The following is a 19295-nucleotide window of genomic DNA, read 5'->3' as shown; positions in this document are numbered from 1 at the left end:
TATCAATTGAGGAATGTCTTTTATTTTTATAAATTTGACTCATTTCTCTACATATTTGAGAGATGAGGCCTTTATCACAGAAACTTGATTCAAAATATTTTTCACACTTCCGGGAGTCAAGATGGCGGAGTAAAAAGGTAGTTGCTCTCACTCTCCTCTATCAACCTCTGAAAATCCAGAAAATATCACCCCAGAAAAAAACCTGGGAACAACTGAACTAGAAGAAAGATGGGGAGCAGCAGTGCAGCAACCCAGCAAATGGTTCTACCAGTGCCTCAGCAAAAGTAAGGGAAGCAGCACTACAAAAGGCCCCAAGTGGATAAGCACCCTGCAGCATTCATCTGAAAGGATGAAGCAAACCTAAAGTCTTCCTAAAGCCCAGCCTTGCTGATTCCAACCCAACACCAGGTAAGCTGTCAGAACCCCAGGAAGAGATCCTGAAGCCCAGGTGGCAGAGCAGGAAAACAACACCTGGACCTCTGAGTGCCTCAGCGAGGGCAGGGGAACCAGTGGAAACCAGCTCAAAAAACCACCAGCTGCCTCGGCATTCTACCCCAAAGGAATCTCCCAGTGCATTAGCAGAAACGAGGGAGGCAGCATTGCAACGGGCCCCAGGCAGATAAACACCCTGCAGGACCCATCTAAAAGAGGCTGAAGAAAGCTAAAAGAAAGGAAAAGCAGGCAACCTAGAATGGCCTGAAAGTTCCAGCCTTGCTGATTCCAGCCCAACAAGGTAAGCTGCCAAACCTACAGCCTCCAATTGCCAACATAAGAGGCCCCAGCACACAAAGCCAGTGACCAAGACCTAGGCTCCCAACACAAGAAGCTTGGGTCAGTGCCCTCTGTTCCCCAGCAGGAGAGCTCAATCTCTTTAAAGGCCAGGGAATAAAGAAACACCATGAGTAAAAAGAAACTACCATAGATTCATTATGAGAAGAGTGAAGATCAAGACAGAAATTCTGAAGAGGACAACATTGTCAACAAACCCACATCTGCAACACAAAAGGGAATATGAACTGGTCTGAAGCCCAAAAAGCCTTCTTAGAAGAGCTCAAGAAGGATTTTAAAGTCAAATGAGAGAGGTAGAAGAGTCCTTAAAAATACAATTGGCCAATTGGAAAAAAATACACTGAAAAACAAGTCCCTAAAAAACACAATTGGCCAATTGAAGAAGGAAGTACAAAAACTAACAGAAGAAAACAATCTGTTAAAAACTAGAATTGGACAAATGGAAACTAATGTCTCTATGAGAGAGCAAGAATCAGTCAAACAGAAAAAAAAAATGAAAAAATAGATGAAAATGTAAAATACCTCATTGGTAAAACAACCGACCTGGAAAATCGATTCAGGAGAGACAATTTAAAAATTATTGGACTACCTGAAAATCATGATGAAAAAAAGAGCCTGGACAGTATCTTTCAGGAAATCATAAAGGAAAACTGCCCTGAAGTCCTAGAACCAGAAGGAAAATAACCAGAAAGAATACACCATCACCACCTGAAAGAGATCCCAAATTGACAATGCCAAGGAATATAATAGCAAAATTCCAAAATTACCAGATGAAAGAGAAGGTGCTGCAAGCAGCCAGAAAGAAACAATTTAAATATCATGGAACCACAGTCAGGATTACACAGGACCTTGCAGCTTCTACATTAAAAGACCGCAGGGCATGGAACATGATATTCTGTAAGGCAAAGGAGCTTGGAATGCAGCCAAGGATCAATTACCCAGCAAAAATGAGCATCATTTTTCAAGGGAGGAGATGGATATTCAACAAAATAGGAGACTTCCAAACTTTCCTGATAAAAAGACCAGAGCTCAACAAAAAATTTGATCTTCAAGTACAGGACTCAAGAAGGACTTAAAAAGGTAAATGGGACAGAAAGATACAATATGTTTAATAAGGGGGCTGTTTAAACCCCTACAAGGGAATATGACACTTGCAACCCTTGAGAACTGTATTGTTATTACACCATGTTAAAGGAGTATACATAAAGAGTGTTGATATTAGTTGACTTTGATGTAATGATAAAAAAAATCTAATCAAGTGGGTTAAATGGATCCAAATAAGTGGATCAATCTGATCTTAGAAAATGTACTGAGAAAGGAGGAGGCAGACAAGGGTAAATTACATTACAGGAAAAGACACAAAATCCTATTACAGCAGAGGGAAAGAAGGGAGGGGGGAGCATTGTTTGAACCTTACTCTCATCAGATTTGGCTCAAGAAGGGCATAACATAATCAGGTATAGAAATCTAACTTGCCCTATAGGCAGTAGGAGGGAAAAGGGAAAAGGGGGGGAAGAAGGGAGGGAAGAAGCAGTAAGTAAAGGGGAAGAAAAGGGAAAGGGATAATAAAAGGGAGGAAGGGACTGAAGGAGGCAGTGGTCAAAAGCAAAACACTAGTGGGGGGAAAGGAAAAAGGAGAAAAAAAGCATAAAGGGGGGAAAGGATGGAGAAAAAGACACAGATAGTAATCATAACTGTGAATGTGAATGGGATGAACTCTCCCAAAAAGAAATGGATTGCAGAATGGATTAAAAAACACAATCCTACAATATGTTGTTTACAGGAAACACATTTGAAAAAGAGTGACACATATAGGGTAAAGGTAAAAGGCTGGAGCAGAATATATTATGCTTCAGCTGAAGTAAAAAAAGCAGGGGTAGCAATCCTGATCTCAGACAAAGCAAAAGCAAAAATAGATCTAATCAAAAGAGATAAGGAAGGAAACTACATCCTGCTAAAAGGCACCATAGACAATGAAGTAATATCATTACTAAACATATATGCACCAAATGGTATAGCATCCAAATTCTTAGGAGAAGTTCAGGAGTTACAGGAAGAAATAGACAGCAAAACTATACTAGTGGGGACCTGAACCTCCCCCTCTCGCACTAGATAAGTCTAACCACAAAATAAACAAGAAAGAAGTTAAGGAGGTGAATAGAACATTAGAAAAGTTAGGTATGATAGACCTCTGGAGAAAACTGAATGGGGATAGAAAGGAATATACTTTTTTCTCAGCAGTACATGGCACATACACAAAAATTGACCATGTACTAGGGCATAAAAACCTCACAATCCAATGCAGAAAGGCAGAAATATTAAATGCATCCTTTTCAGATCATGATGCAATAAAAATTATATGTAATAAAGGGCCATGGAAAGATAGACTAAAAAATAATTGGAAACTAAATAATCTAATCCTAAAAAATGATTGGGTCAAACAACAAATCATAGAAACAATAATTTCATTCAAGAGAATGACAATAATGAGACAACATACCAAAACTTATGGGATGCAGTGAAAGCAGTTCTTAGGGGAAGTTTTATATCTCTAAATGCTTACATAAATAAAATAGAAAAAGAGGAGATTAATGAATTGGGCATACAACTAAAAAAACTAGAAAAAGAACAAATTAAAAATCCTCAACTAAACACCAAATTAGAAATATTGAAAACCAAAGGAAAAATTAAGAAAACTGAAATTAAGAAAACTATTGAACTAATAAATAAAACTAAGAGCTGGTTTTATGAAAAAACCAATAAAATAGATAAACCTTTGGTTAATTTAATTAAAAAAAGAAAGAAGAAAACCAAATTACTAGTATCAAGAATGAAAAGGGTGAAGCTACCACCAAGGAAGAGGAAATTAAAACAATAATTAGGAATTATTTTGCCCAACTATATGCCAACAAATTTGACAATCTTAGTGAAATGGATACATATTTACAAAAATATAAATTGCCCAGATTAACAGAAGAGGAAGTAAAATACTTAAATAACCCCATCTCAGAAAAAGAAATTGAACAAGCCATTGATGAACTCCCTAGGAAAAAATCTCCAGGGCCAGATGGATTTACATGAATTCTATCAAACATTTAAAGAACAATTAATTCCAATACTATATAGACTATTTGGGAAAATAGGTGAAGAAGGAGTCTTACCAAATTCTTTTTATGATACAAATATGGTGTTGATACCTAAACCAGGAAGAGTCAAAATAGAGAAAGAAAATTATAGACCAATTTCTCTAATGAATATAGATGCAAAAATTTTAAACAAAATACTAGCAAGTAGATTACAGCAACTTATCACAAGAATAATACACTATGACCAGGTAGGATTTATACCAGGAATGCAGGGTTGGTTCAATATTAGGAAAACTATCAGCATCATTGAGCATATCAACAACAAAACCAACAGAAACCACATGATCATCTCAATAGATGCAGAAAAAGCTTTTGATAAAATACAACACCCATTCCTATTAAAAACACTAGAAAGCATAGGTATAAATGGAGTCTTCCTTAAAATAATAAATAGCATCTATCTAAAACCTTCAGCAAGCATTATATGTAATGGGGACAGGCTAGAAGCATTTCCAATAAGATCGGGGTGAAACAAGGATGTCCATTATCACCACTGTTATTCAATATTGTACTGGAAATTAGCTTTAGCAATAAGAGAAGAAAAAGAAATTGAAGGCATTAGAATAGGCAAAGAAGAAACAAAGCTATCACTCTTTGCAGATGACATGATGATATACTTAGAGAATCCTAGAGAATCAAGTAAAAAACTACTTGAAATAATAAACAACTTTAGCAAAGTTGCAGGCTATAAAATAAACCCACATAAATCATCAGCATTTTATATATTACCAACAAAGCCCAACAGCAAGAGATAGAAAGAGAAATCCCATTTAAACTTACTGTAGACATTATAAAATATTTAGGAGTCTACCTCCAAACAAACCCAGGAACTCTATGAACACAATTACAAAACACTTTTCACACAAATAAAATCAGATCTAAATAATTGGAAAAACATCCGTTGCTCATGGGTAGGCTGAGCTAATATAATAAAAATGACAGTCCTACCTAAGCTAACTTACTTATTCAGTGCCTTACCAATCAAACTACCAAAAATTATTTTATAGAGTTAGAAAAAAAAAACAAGATTCATTTGGAAAAACAAAAGGTCCAGAATATCAAAGGAACTAATGAAAAGAAATGCAGGGGAAGGTGGCCTAGCAATTCCAGATCTTAAATTGTATTATAAAGCAGCAATCATCAAAACTGCTTGGTACTGGCTAAGAAATAGAGGTGGATCAGTGGAATAGGTTAAATATGCAAGACACAGTAGTCAATGACTATAGTAATCTATTATTTGACAAACTCCAAAGACCCCAGCTTCTGGGACAAGAACGCACTCTTTGAAAAAACTGCTGGGAAAACTGGAAAAGAGTATGGCAGAAATTAGGCATAGAACCAAATCTCACACCATATACCAAAATAAAGTCAAAATGGGTTCATGACTTAGATATAAAGGCTGATACATAAGTAAACTGGGAGAACAAGGAATAGTTTACCTATCAGATCTATGTAGAACAGAAGAATTCTTGACCAAACAGGAGATAGAGAACATTATGAAAAGAAAAATGGATAATTTTGATTACATTAATTTGAAAAGTTTTTGCACAAACAAAGCCAATGCAACTAAGATTAGAAGGAAGGTAGAAAATTGGGAAAGAATTTTTACAACCAGTCTCTCTGATAAAGGCCTCATTTCTAAAATATATAGAGAATTAAGACAAATTTATAAGAACACAAGCCATTCCCCAACTGATAAATGGTCAAAGGACATGAATAGATAGTTCTCAGATGAAGAAATTAAAGCTATCTATAGTCATATGGGAAAAAATGCTCTAAATCATTATTGATTAGAGAAATGCACATCAAAACAACTCTGAGGTACCACATCACACCTGTCAGATTGGCCAACATGACAAAACAGGAAAATGATAAATGTTGAAGATGTGGGAAAAGTGGAACACTAATGCATTGTTGGTGGAGTTGTGAAATGATCCAACCGTTTTTTGGAAAACAATTTGGAACTATGCCCAAAGGGCTATAAAAATGTGCATACCCTTTGATCCAGCAAGAGTACTTCTAGGGCTATATCCCAAAGAGATAACAAATGGGAAAGGGACCCACATATACAAAAATATTCATAGCAGCTCTTTTTGTGGTGGCAAAGAATTGGAAATTGAGAGGATGCCCATCAATTGGGGAATGGCTGAGCAAGTTGTGGTATATGAATGTAATGTAATACTATTGTGCTATAAGAAATGATTAACAGGTTGACTTCAGAAAAACCTGGAAGGGCTTGTATGGTCTGATGCTGAGTGAAGTAAGTAGAACCAAGGGGACTTTGTACACAATAACAGCCACGTTGTGCAATGACTAATACTGATAAACTTAACCTTTCTCAGCATTACAAGGTTCTAAGATATCTCCAGAGGCCTTGTGATGAAAAATGCTATCCACATCCAAAGAAAGAACTATGGAAGTTGAATTGCTGTCACTTTTTTTCTCATCTGGTGAGTGTTGTTTCCTCTTTCTGATGGTTCCTCCTATTGGTTTTAATTTTTACTTACAACTTCACTAATGTGAAAATATGTTTAATAGGAATGTAAATGTATAGCCGATATCAGATTGTGCGCCATCTTGGGGAGGGTGGTGGGGAGGAAGGGGGATAAAAATTTTAAACTCAAAAGCATATGGAAGTGATTGTTGATAAATCAAAATAAACTAATAAAATTTAAAAAAAAATTTTTTTTTCACAGTTATGATTACTATTTCCCTCAATTCTATTTCCCCCTATTTATTCTATTCTCTCTCTCCTCTCACCCTGTCCCTCAGAAGTGTTTTGCTGCTAACTAGAACCTCCCCCATTCTACCCTCCCTTCTATGAGTATTCCCCCTTCTCTTAACTCCTTTTCCTCATACTCCTGTAGGGTAAGATAGATTTCTATTCTCATGTGAGTTATTTCCTCTTTGAGCCAATTCCTATGAGAGTAAGGTTTAAACATTCCCTACCACCTCTCCCATCCTCCCCTCCATTGTAAAAGCTGTTTCTTGCCTCTTTTAAGTGAGATAATCTACCCTGTTCTACCTCTCCCTTTCCCTTTCTGCCAGTGCATTCCTTTTTCTCACCCCTTAATTTTATTTTTTAGCTATCATCCCATCATATTCAATTCAAACCCATGCCCTCTATCTATATGTACTCCTTTTAACTTCCCTAAAAATGAGAAAATTTGTATGAGTTGCAAGGACCTTCTTCCCATGTAAGAATGTAAACAGTTTAACCTTAAATTGTTTATGATTTCCCTTGTTTATCTTTTTATGTTCCTCTTGAGTCTTGTATTTGAAAATTGAATTTTCTGTTCAGCTCTGGTCTTTTCATCAAGAATGCTTGAAACTCCTCTATTTCAGTGAATGTCTATTTTTTCTCCAGAACAATTGTACTGAGTTTTGCTGGGTAGGTGATTTTTGGTTGTAATCCTAGCTTTTTTGCCCTCTGGAATATCATATTCCAAGCCCTCCAATCCTTTAATATAGAAGCTGCTAAATCTTGTGTTAACCTGACTGTGGCTCCACAACACTTGAACTGTTTCTTTCTGGCTGCTTGCGATATTTTCTCCTTGACCTGGAAGCTCTGGAATTTGGCAATAAAATTCCTGGCAGTTTTCATTTTGGAATCTCTTTCTGAAGGTGATTGGTGGATTCTTTTGATTTCTATTTTACCCTCTGATTTTAGAATATCAGGATATTTTCCTTGTTAATTTCTTGAAAGATGATGTCTACTCCCTTTTCTTTGATTGTGGCTTCCAGGAAGTCCCATCATTTTTAAATTATCTCTCTTGGATCTATTTTCTAGGTCAGCTGTTTTTCCAATGAGATATTGCACATTGTCTTCTATTTTTTTCATTATTTTGGCTTTGCTTTATTGTTTCTTGATATCTCATAGAGTCATTAGCTTTCACTTGCTCAATTCTCATTTTTAAGGAATTATTTGCCTCAGTTAACTTTTGTACCTCCTTTTCCATTTGGCCAATTCTACTTTTCAAGGCATTCTTCTCCTCATTGGCTTTTGGTACCTCTTTTACCATTGGCCTATTCTGTTTTTTTAATGTGTTATTTTCTTCAGTATTTTTTGTGCCTTCTTTACCAGGTTGTTGACTCTTTTTTTCATGATTTTCTTGCATTGCTCTCATTTCTCTTCCCAATTTTTCTTCTAGCTCTACTACTTGATTTTTAAAATCCTTTAAAAGCCCTCCCTTTGCCTGACACCAATTCACATTTTTCTTTGAGGCTTCAGATGCAGGAGTTTTGACTTTGTTTTCTTCTGACTGTGTGTTTGGATCTTCCTTCTCATCATAGTAATTTTCTATGTCATATTTTTTCTGTTGTTTGCTTATTTTTTCAGCCTATTTTTTTACTTTTTACTTTTTGCTAAAGTGGAGCTCTGTCTCCAGGGTGGAGGGCATACTGTCCCAAGCTTCAGGGGTTTTGAGCAGCTGTTTTCAGAGATATTTCTAAGGACCTATAAGTTCTTCCAAGAGAGTGTGATCTAAGGAAAGGTGTGTTTACTACTCTCCTGACCTGGGCTCTGATCTGTAAGTGACCACAAGCACTCTTTTCTGCCCTGGAACTGTAAGCAAGGTACCAGCTCCCCTGAAGCTGCAAGCTCTGGTGTGCTATGCTCCTCCTTACCCTTGGACTGAGACCCAGGACTGCCACCTGGATCTGAGTATGGGCAAAGCAACAGAGCCCTGCCCCTAGTGCCAGCAAAGAGATCCCTGTAATCTCCTTCTGACCAGTTGTTAGATCCCCTTCCTTTCTGTGAGTTGAGAGCTTTGGAAGCAGCCATTGCCGCTACTGATTCAGTCACTCCCACGGCCTGTGCCTGGTTTGCTGAGGCCCAGTCTGTACTGGTGTGACCTGCACTGAACTGTACTCCACTCTCACCTTGGTGCAACAGATCTTTCCTGCTGACCTAAGTTGCCTTGGGCTGGAAAATTGTTTCACTTTATCTTTTTGTGGGTTCTGCCGCTCCAGCATTTGTTTTAGGGCACTATTTAAAGGTGTTCAGAGGGATTTGGGGGAAAGCTCAGGTGAGTCCTTGCCTTTTCTCTGCCATCTTGGTTCTGCCCCCACCCCCACTTCCTTACTTTCACTCCTACCATCCAATTCAAGGTACAACCATCTCACATTTCAACTATTTAGCATAATCTGGCTATAGGCTCCCTCTTCCTCATCCCAATCAGTCCTAAGCAGTACTCCCATATGAATGGTCCTAAAACACCATTTAGTTATGGGACTCCAGCTCAAAAGCTTTCAGTGGTTCCCCTGCTCCTCCTCCTTAGCATACCAGTCAAGTTCCTTTACAATCTGGTCATTATTTATTTATGCTCACTCCACTATATTTTGTTTTGTTTTTTCCAGCTAGGCTGATCTACTCACTAATCACCCCCACGCTACTGTGTACATGCTTTGTGTATTCTCAGCCTTGGCCTGTAAAGTTCTTCTGCCTGGTATCCCTTCCTCATTCCTCTATGCTTACTGAATGAAATCTATTTCAAGACAGCTCAAGACCCAGCTCTTCTGTACAACCTTCTTCATCCCCCCTAACCCACACTGATTTCTGTCTTCTGAATTCTGAGAATGTATTATCGTTTCTACCATTCACTTAGTATTGAACATGCACTGCCCTGAAATTTGGTTAACTTGTCATAGGTGAATATTATCTACATAATACACACACACACACACACACACACACACACACACACAAATATACATGGACGTCTTATTTCCTTAACTAGAACTACATACTCCTTGATAGTAAGGACCTTGCTTCTTACTTTTTCATGCCTTGTACAGAGTAGTTGCTCAATAAATATTTGTAGTTTTCTTGATTAATTTATTCAGCCCTGCTGTCAGTGCAATCACCAGCCTTACCCCCTTCCCAACAGATGCGATCATTTTTGTTTGTTTACCCTTAGTTACTTGCAACAGCAGCAAATTGTTACTTTGACTTATCTAACACATTTTCATTGCCAACAACATATCAGATACAGAATGAGATACTACTCCCTCAGTCTAAAAATGTAAATTTGGCAGGCAAAGCACAAACTTAGGGAAATATGGAGAATGAAGAATATGCTTACGGGAAGAAAAGCATTTCTTAAAAAGTAGGCCAGAATTATGCAATATTGTTGTATTCCTTTTGGCTGCTCTTAAAGACCTAGTTTGGGTCCAGACTTCTCAAAGTAGGTCTGAATAACCAAGGCAGAGTGAAGAGATGATCAATTTTCCTATGGATTACTAAGAAAAATCCTCTTACAAAGAGAGTCAAGGCACAGAAACTCACTTCATTTCTTACTTCATAACAAGGTCTCTGCCTAAATCACACAGATAACTACCTGTTGGTAGAGTGGATAAGGGGCTATTCCTAGCATAAGTAAGGCCCAAATTTGAATCCTGCTCCTGAGAGTAGTATTTGTGTGGCCATGCACAAGTCACTTAACTCTCAGTGTCCCCAAGTAACTCCTTTAGTGTTTAAGTTAGAGGTCATTGCTGATCTGCATCTCTGCAAACAGAAGTTGCCTACATTTATGAAATCATACATTTGGAAGGAAATAAGCAAATAAACTCATTTAACTGATTAGTAATTTAGCTAATTAACCTCAGAATAAATGTTTGAGAAGTCTCAATTACAAGGATTTGGGAAAATATTGTCGGGTCAGCTAGGTGGCGCAGTGGATAGGGCTCTGGCCTTGGAACCAGGAGGACCTGAGTTCAATTCCAGCCTCAGACACTTGACACTTACTAGCTGTGTGACCCTGGGCAAGTCACTTAATCCTGATTGCCTTGCCAAAAAAGAAAAAAAATGTAGACAAATAAATGGAACGAAGCATAAGGGGCAGCTACGTGGCGCAGTGGATAGAGCACTGGCCCTGGAGTCAGGAAGACCTGAGTTCAGATCCGCCTCAGACATTTACTAGCTGTGTCACCTGGGCAAGTCACAACCCCATTTGCCTCAGTTTCCTCATCTATAAAATGAATTGGAGAAGGAAAATCCAACCACTCCAGTATCTTTGCCAAGACTCCCAAATGAGGTCACAGAGAGTCAGCCACAACTGAAAGCAACTGAATAACAACAATAATTCTAAGTCATGCAGATGTTTTGAGATGTAGACTTTGTCAATTTATGAATTGGTTCTTTCTCAACTTCATGCCATCTAAAAACCTGAGAAACTTACCATCTATGGTTCCATCTAATTTTTTGATAAATAGATTGAGTACAGCAGAGCCAGACTCATCCCTTGTTCACTGTATTAGACATTTTATTCCAAGTTGACACTCACTGATGATTACATTTTGGGTCTGGTCATTCCAAAAGTTGCAAATCTACTTACCTAACTGTATTAACATCTAAATCATATCACTCCATCTCATCCACAAGCATGGGATGAACAACTTTGTCAAGTGCCCTGTGGATATCTAAACAAATTCTATCCACTGCATTCCATTTATTGACCTATTTATTAATGCTTACAACAACAAAACAGCAACATGGAAAAGAGGTTAGTCCTGCATGACCCATTCTTAATGAAGCCATGCAGGTTCTCAGTGATTCACAAATGCTATAAATCATCTGCTTAATACTATGCCACAAAGTGAAGTCAAGCTCATTGACCTATAATTGGATGATTTCCCTCTTCATTTCCTGGAAAACCAAGCAAATTTGCTTAACTCTAATCCTGCAGCACCTTCTGTCTTTATGAGTTATTTTTCAAAGGTCATTGATGGAGATTTGGCAGTCATATCCAGCACATCTTTCTGTATTATGAGAGGGAGTTCAGCCAGGACTTGTGGCTTAAATTCATTCACACCCACTGTTAACTACTCTCCCGGGCTCCCGCTTGCTGTCTGAAGAGTATTCTCTATGAGGGGTATATGAGGTCTTCTAGGAGGACTAGCACCTCTGGTGTGAAGGCTTGCTAACCCCTTTCCAGAGCTGCTGATCTGCCTTTGGTGTCTACCTTCACCCAATTCTCACTTGTGGCTCCAAGAAGCTGTAATGTGTAAGCTGGTAAAATGGTCTCAGCAGATGGGCTAAACCAGGTTGGGAGTAACTGACAGGCCTCAAACCCATTGGCAGTTTAGGGAGCTATCTACCCAAAGCATGTGACAACTCCCTCCAGCAGAACTGGGCAGATAAGAAGAATTTATTTCAGTGGCCATGAGGGAAGCTTAAGCAGGCATGGTGGAGCATTTAGAGCTTGGTCAGACACGGAAGACACCAAGGTCATCCACGGCATCCTGGGCCATCACCAGTTGTCCTGACTTTTGTCTTGCCACTGGACTTCAATGACTCTGGAAGAGAGTGAGACTGATGACTTCATGTAACTCTGCCTCACTTAAACCCAATCACTCTCAAGGCAAAACATCACCCTGAGTTGTCATTGGTCATCTTCAAAATGAAAAACAAACAACAGATTCTCCATGTCAGAAAAAATGGAGGCAAATTAAAAAGTTCAGCATTGGAAAGGAATATAGTTTTATCAGTGGAAATGATATTTAAAAATATATATTGCTGTCTGCTTTGCTGTTGCACCCTAAGAACCATCTCACTTGCAAATGAAACTTATGTACATTAACTCCCCATTGGAATCTGAGCTCTTTGAGAGCAGAGACTGTCTAATTGTTCTATTTATATCCTCAGTGTTTATAGTGCTATGCACATAGTAAATGTTTAATAAATGCTTTTAATTCATTCATTCTTTGCATAGCATAATGTTATGTTTAGTGTAAAAATTCATGTTATTCCTAATTCTATTAATGTCCTAAAATAATGAAATAAACTATTGTCTAGAAAATTTTTTTAAATTTCTGCTTCAGAATTTTAGTCTTCTTCAGAATTTTAGTCTTGAGAACTCCCTTCATTTTGGGCTGACTTTACCTATGGAATTTTAAATTTTTCAAATTTATGGACTGAAACAGGCATTTCCATAACATAGTATGATAATAAAAATTCACATATGAAACTGCAAATCTATTATGCAAAACTTGCTATTCCTTTTAAATATGCAATAAAGTTATCATGTAAATTTCTTTTTTTTTCCTTTCCTCCCTTTGCCCCCTCCCCACCCTAGAGATGGCTACCATTAGACACAAATATGTATGTACATGTAAAATCATTCTATACATACTTCAATTTATCAGTTCTTTCCCTGGATGTAGATAGTGTCTTCCTTCATATGTCCTTTGTAATTAATTTGTATATTTTTAATGTTCAAAATGACTTAGTCACTCAAAGTTGTTCTTAAAACAATATTGTTATTACTAAACACAATATTGTTCTCTTGGTTCTGCTCATTTCACTCGTCATTATTTCATGCAAGTCTATCCATGTTTTTCTGTGATCATTGAGCTTATCATTTCTTAAACCACAGTAGTATTCCATTACAATCATATGCCACAACTAAGATGGAGGGACATTCACCTGTGGAATTTTAAGTCAGAATTCTCTAGGATCTATCTTTTATTTGGATAGTTTGAAGTCAACTCTTTATAAATCCAGGGTGGACATTAAATTATTCCCAGATTTCCTTTTCTCTTTCTCAGATTCTAAGATGGAGTGGTCATTTTTTCCCATGGTTCTCATCATTTGTTTCACCCACTGGTCCCTACTTGCTGGCCAGAATCAGGAACAGAATAAGAGTATCCAAGGACTCATCAGCTGCTTTATTTTGGATAATTAACACACAGCTCCAGAAGATGGCCAAGTAACTGAGGAACCAAATCAATTCTACACTATGCATCTGTTTTCTAAGCTCCTTGATGATAATTCCTTCTTCTGACCTTTTGTTCTGTAATATATTCCTACGGCAATATTTTTTTCCTTTCAATTATTCTTCACTCAAATGCCTTCCAACTCAAGTTTCTGAATTTTTCTCACATGAGTAAATCTTCTTACTATACAACACTAATTACTTACCATTTTATTCTCTTTTCTGCTACTTTTGAATACAGTATTCACTAGCTATGTAACCCTGATGAAGCCACAACCTCTCTTAGCTTCAGTTTTATAAACTGCACAATGTAAGTAGTAATGGCACCTAACCTATATTTACTCTGTATTTATCTTAGATCTTCTGATTTTGAAAGTTTGCTTCCTTTCATTGGGTTCTATGCTCCTTGAGGGTTGTGACTAGTTTTGCTTTATCTTTTTATCTCTAACACTTAGCACATTGCCTGGTACATTTTAAGTGCGTAATAAATACTTGTTGATTACGGATTAAAAGAGAATATGTCAGTGCTTTGAAGACTTTAAGACATTATATAAATGTTACCTGTTACTATTATTCCCTTCCTACAGATTTGTTCCAGTAATGAGTCTCATCCTACTAAATCTCAGTAATACCTCTGAGATCATATTTCCTTCCTTACCTTAGAATCTCTAGTTCAGCTTGTTTGTTCTTTATGTATTGGATGAAAAGCACAGAAACCAGGTCTGTTAGAGCAGATATCTTGAAACGGAAAGAATAATAAAAGGAAAATTAACGCTGTAATTAGAATGACTAAGTTTTGACGTAAGAGTTATGAAAAAGCACCTCCTTCCCTTCATTGCAGAGGTGAGGGATATTTCATTCATCTTTGATGAATGAAATGTTTGGTTTTGTTGAACTGCTTCCCCTCTCCCCGGCCCCTTTTCTTTAATTTTTAATCTGTGCTACAAAGTAGGGCTTACCAGGTAGGAGAGGAGGGATGTATGCAGAGATGAATATTATACAAAAACAAAAGGCACCAATTGCAATAAAAAATAAAAGGACATTAATCTTAGATAGACATTGAACACAAACAACTGAGCTCAGAATTGAATAGTAGGAAGAGACTGGGCTGGATTGCATTTGGGAAATTATGCAGCACTTTTATTGACCCCATTGCAATCTGTGTCATTGAAGAACTACCTCTATCAATAAGATAACAAATCCATCAAAGTTTTGCAGTATGTTGTCTTTACATATAGAAATTTTAAGACATGAGTTTATTGCTAACTCTTTTTTATTGTACCCATAAATTATTGGTCTTCTCCACTGCTATACTTCTTATTTCATTGTACTTACTATTCTCTATGGTATCTGGCTTGGCAGATCTATGTGGGCAGTTTTCTCCTTCCCTCTCCCTTTTCACTTTAAAGCCTTGTTGATAAGATTCACAACACTCCAGCAAACCCATGGTCTACAAACAAAAATCTCATTCTCAGACACCATTTTCTTACCAGTTCATTTCTTGAACCTGACTTTCTCTTCTTACTCCCAAATGACCAATTTATATTAGTAATTAAAACACCATTTGTACTCCTAAGATCTTCAGTTTCTCACCTAGGACTTCCTAAACTCTAATGTTGCTTTCTAAATTCCTTTTGAAGGTATCATTTGCCTTCAACAGCAGTGAGTCAGTTATAGTCATCAGGCTTTATGTATCTTGGGTGATTTTCCACCACATTCTGTATATAGGCACTGAGAAGAAAAGAAGCCTATGTGAAGTTAACAAATAGCCTCAGTGTCTCTCACTGGGTAGTGACCAACCACTACTCCAAAGGATCATGGGGCTAGATCTGGAAGGGTCCTCCGAGGTCATTTGATTCAAACTGCCCCATTCCCTACACAGACACACATTTTATAGATAAGGAAACTGAGGCCCAGGAAGGTTGTGATTTGCTAAAGGTCACAAATAAGTGACCCAGGTTCTCTACCTCCTACGCTAGTACGTTTTTCCACTCCTTTCCTATTCTTCCTGGGGCTAGAAATGGATGACCTTTCTCTTAATGATAACTATGGAAGTTATATCATCATTTCTTATAGCACAATAGTCTTATTTCTTCTCAGAGCATCTTTCCTTCTCTCTAAGGAAGAGTCCTTTACTACTTCTTAGTTCTATATGTTCAGTGATCCTTCTTATCTTCATTTTCCACGTCAGATTCTCTTATTTTGTAGCCTCCTGATAGATATTGCATATGATTATCCTTTGCCCCTTTAGATATGTTTTTTCTATCATTTTCTCCTTGCAATATTTCTTTCATTCTCCACAGAATGTTTGATTTCCCTTTTGATAACTTGGGAATTGGTGCCACTAGGTGGCACAGTGTTTAGCTTGCTGGGCCTGGAGTCAGAAAGACATCTTCCTGAGCTCAACTCTGGTCTCGGACACTTCCTAGCTGTGTGAGCCTGGGCGAACCATTTAACCCTGTTTGCCTCAGCCCCTCATTTGTAAAATGAGCTGAAGAAGGAAATGGCAAACCAATTGAAAAATGACTCAGTAACAACAACTTGGGAAGTAAACATTTCTCCAGCCCTTTTACCTCCTCTAGAAGGGAAAATAACCTTCCTTCTGTGCATATATTATGTTACTAGAACACAAGAAGAAACACAGAAATAATATGCTTTCTTCATATCATTGCAAAATCTCCTTGCTTTTCAGACATTATGGACATGAGTGACATATAACACATCATTCTTCTTGGCAACTAATTTGTCTGGGTACTCTGTCATTCTTACTGATCTCTCTCATGTCTTACTCTTGTAGCAAACTACTAGGACAAACTACATGTTTTCCATACCATAAACTGAGGATCTCAATCACAGAGACTTTCAGTCACTGGGAGTTCAAGAAGAAGACCTTTAAAAAAAAGTTGTTTTTTTTTTTAAATCACAGGCTTCCCACCTTTTCCTTTGATATAGTACTAATGCTGAGCTGCCTTTGATTAGTAATTAGCAGAATCCTGCCAAGATGTAAAGCAAACAGAGACTGCCCCCAACTATCCTCTGTGAATTAGTATCAAGCAGAAATACAATTACCAGCAAGGCTTTGAATATTTTTTTAAAGTAAGTCTTGTTATTTAATTGGTATAGGGAATTCCTACTAATACAAGGCAGATTCCACAAATTAAAGTCTTGAAATGTTATCTTGGGCACTAAGAAGTTAAGATACTTTTTCCAGGATATCAATTCACGTGTCAAAAGGAGACGTAAACCCACATCTTCCTAGGTCCAAGGCCTACATGTTATCCACTCTTTCCTATTCCTATGCAAAGCGACTTCTCAGCAAGGATTTAATTAAATCTAATTACCCATGTCTTCTCTTCAACTTGGTTGTCTCTTTAGGCATCTCTTTGCCCTTCCCCGGCCTCTGACAAAAGAAAATGCTAACTGATACACACAAAATTGACCAAAAATGCACTTAAGTAAGCAGACTCTGCATGATTCTGCCATAAAAATGTCTCATCTGGCCATCTTGTTCCTCCTTTGCTAACATTTTCAGGTCTGTAGCAGCAAAACCAGTTTAAGAATGCTGGCGCTAGGTGGGTTTTTATAAGCTGCCTACATTTACTTCAGAGAGGAAGCAAAATTGGCAACCTCATTAATGCTTTTGACAGTTAGTTGCTGCACTCCCACCTCAGAGATAAATTGCCCTGTCTTGACTCACTTTGTTTCTCTGGGTCTCAGTTTCCTCATCTGTATAATGAGAAGGTTGGATTGTATATATATTTTAATGTGCCTTCCAGACTATGACTACTGTGATCATAGGTGAGAATACATCATAATCTATATCAACATTCCAAACTATTATCCTCTGGGTCCTATGCTAATAAATACTTTCCTCAATGAACTGAGTACCAGTTCATTGTCTTCCATGTTCTGGGTTTTGTTGTTGTTTGGCCATTCTCTTCCCCCAGCTATACTGACAAGTTGCCTGTCTCTTTCTGCTTCTTTCTAGTCACTCTCTGATGTATAACAAATTAACATTTATAACTATCTCCTTTTCCAATTAAATACATAACAAGGTTCTTGCCTACAGCAAGAAGCATCTTGTTTGTAATACGTATACAACTGAGGGAGTGGAACTACTCTAGACATATTGACATTAATTCATTTTCAAAAGCCTCAGTAAAGAAATGATTCATTACTTTGAAGTAGCAGAAGTACCCTAGGGCTAGGAGTCAAAAGATTATGGGATTTGGGGATGGAAAGAACAAAGAATCTTACACAGAACTTTCTGATGAACACAGATTTTTATGCTCCACTCTCCATGCACTTATTACCTTGTGTTTACTTTTTTTATACTTAGACTCAATGACCTCTAAGCTCTGTTATAGCTCGAAAACTACAAACTTAAGATCCTATCATCTTTTTATATATTCTATCATTCAACAAACATGTATTAAGCACAAATATAAAGTTAATAAATTGTTGTTATAGTTTAGTCATTTTCAGTTGTGTCCAACTCTTCATGATCCCTTTTGTGGTTTTCTTGGCAAAGATACTGGAGTGATTTGCCATTTCCTTCTCCAGCTCATTTTACAGATAAGGAAACTGAGGCAGACAGGGTTAAGTAACTTGTCCAGGGTCACACAACTAGTAAGTGACTGAGATCAGACTTGAGCTCAGACTTCCTGACTCTAGGCCTGGAGCTCTATCTACTATACCACCTACCTTCCCCCAAAGTTAATAAAAACAGTATTTAAATGAATTAGTTGAATACAAGTAGTTTGAGAGGGGGAACATTAAGTAGTTGGGGGTATCAGGAAAGGCCTCTTGAAGAAGATGGTGCCTGAGCTCTTTCTTAAAGAAAGAGAGGGACTCTTTGAGACAGAAGTAGGGAAGAAGAGCTTTTCAAGCATGGAGGACAACCAGTGCAAATGCCCAGAGACAGAATGAAGACCCTAGAGAAGTCCTGTTTGGCTAGATTACAAAATGGGGAGAGGGAATAATATCCAATTGGGCTCAGTTTGTGTAGGGCTTTAAAAACTAAACAAAGGAGTTTATATTTTATCCTAGAAGTACTAGAAAGCCACTAAAGTTGGTTGAGTAGGGGAATGACATGTTTAGATTTGGTATCGTGTGTAGGATAGACAGGAGTGGATAGAAACCTGAGGCAAGGAGACAAATTAGGAGGCTGTTGCAATAACCTAGGTGGGTGGTGATGAGGGCCTTAACTAAGACGGTGGCTTTGTGAGTGAAGGAGTAAGATGAAAGAGATGTTGTGAATGTAGAAACAGCAAGATTTGGCAACTTACTGGACATGTGGAGTGAAGGTGAATGAGGAGCTGAGGATAAAGCTCAGGTTATAGACTTGAGAGAATGGAAAGATAGTGGTAAGACAGAAATAGAGAAGTCTGGAAGAGGAGAGGGTTTAGAGGGAAAAGACAATGAATTCTACTTTAGATATATTGAGGTTAAGGTATCTCTGGGACATCTAGTTTGAAATGTCTTATAGGCAGTTGGTGATATAAGACATGAAATTCAGGAGAAAGACCAGGGCTGGATATATAGATATGGGAGTCATCTGCATATAGATAATAGTTAAATCCATGGGAGCTAATGAATTTACCAAGAGATAAAGCTCATATCTGAATTTTGGGGAAAACCCCCATTT

This window comes from Phascolarctos cinereus, unplaced genomic scaffold, assembly GCF_003287225.1.
Source record: "Phascolarctos cinereus isolate Bilbo 61053 unplaced genomic scaffold, phaCin_HiC Scaffold_5;HRSCAF=322, whole genome shotgun sequence".
NCBI lineage: Eukaryota > Metazoa > Chordata > Mammalia > Diprotodontia > Phascolarctidae > Phascolarctos > Phascolarctos cinereus.
The sequence above is the reverse complement of the archived record's forward strand: the minus strand, read 5'-3'. Positions refer to the sequence as shown.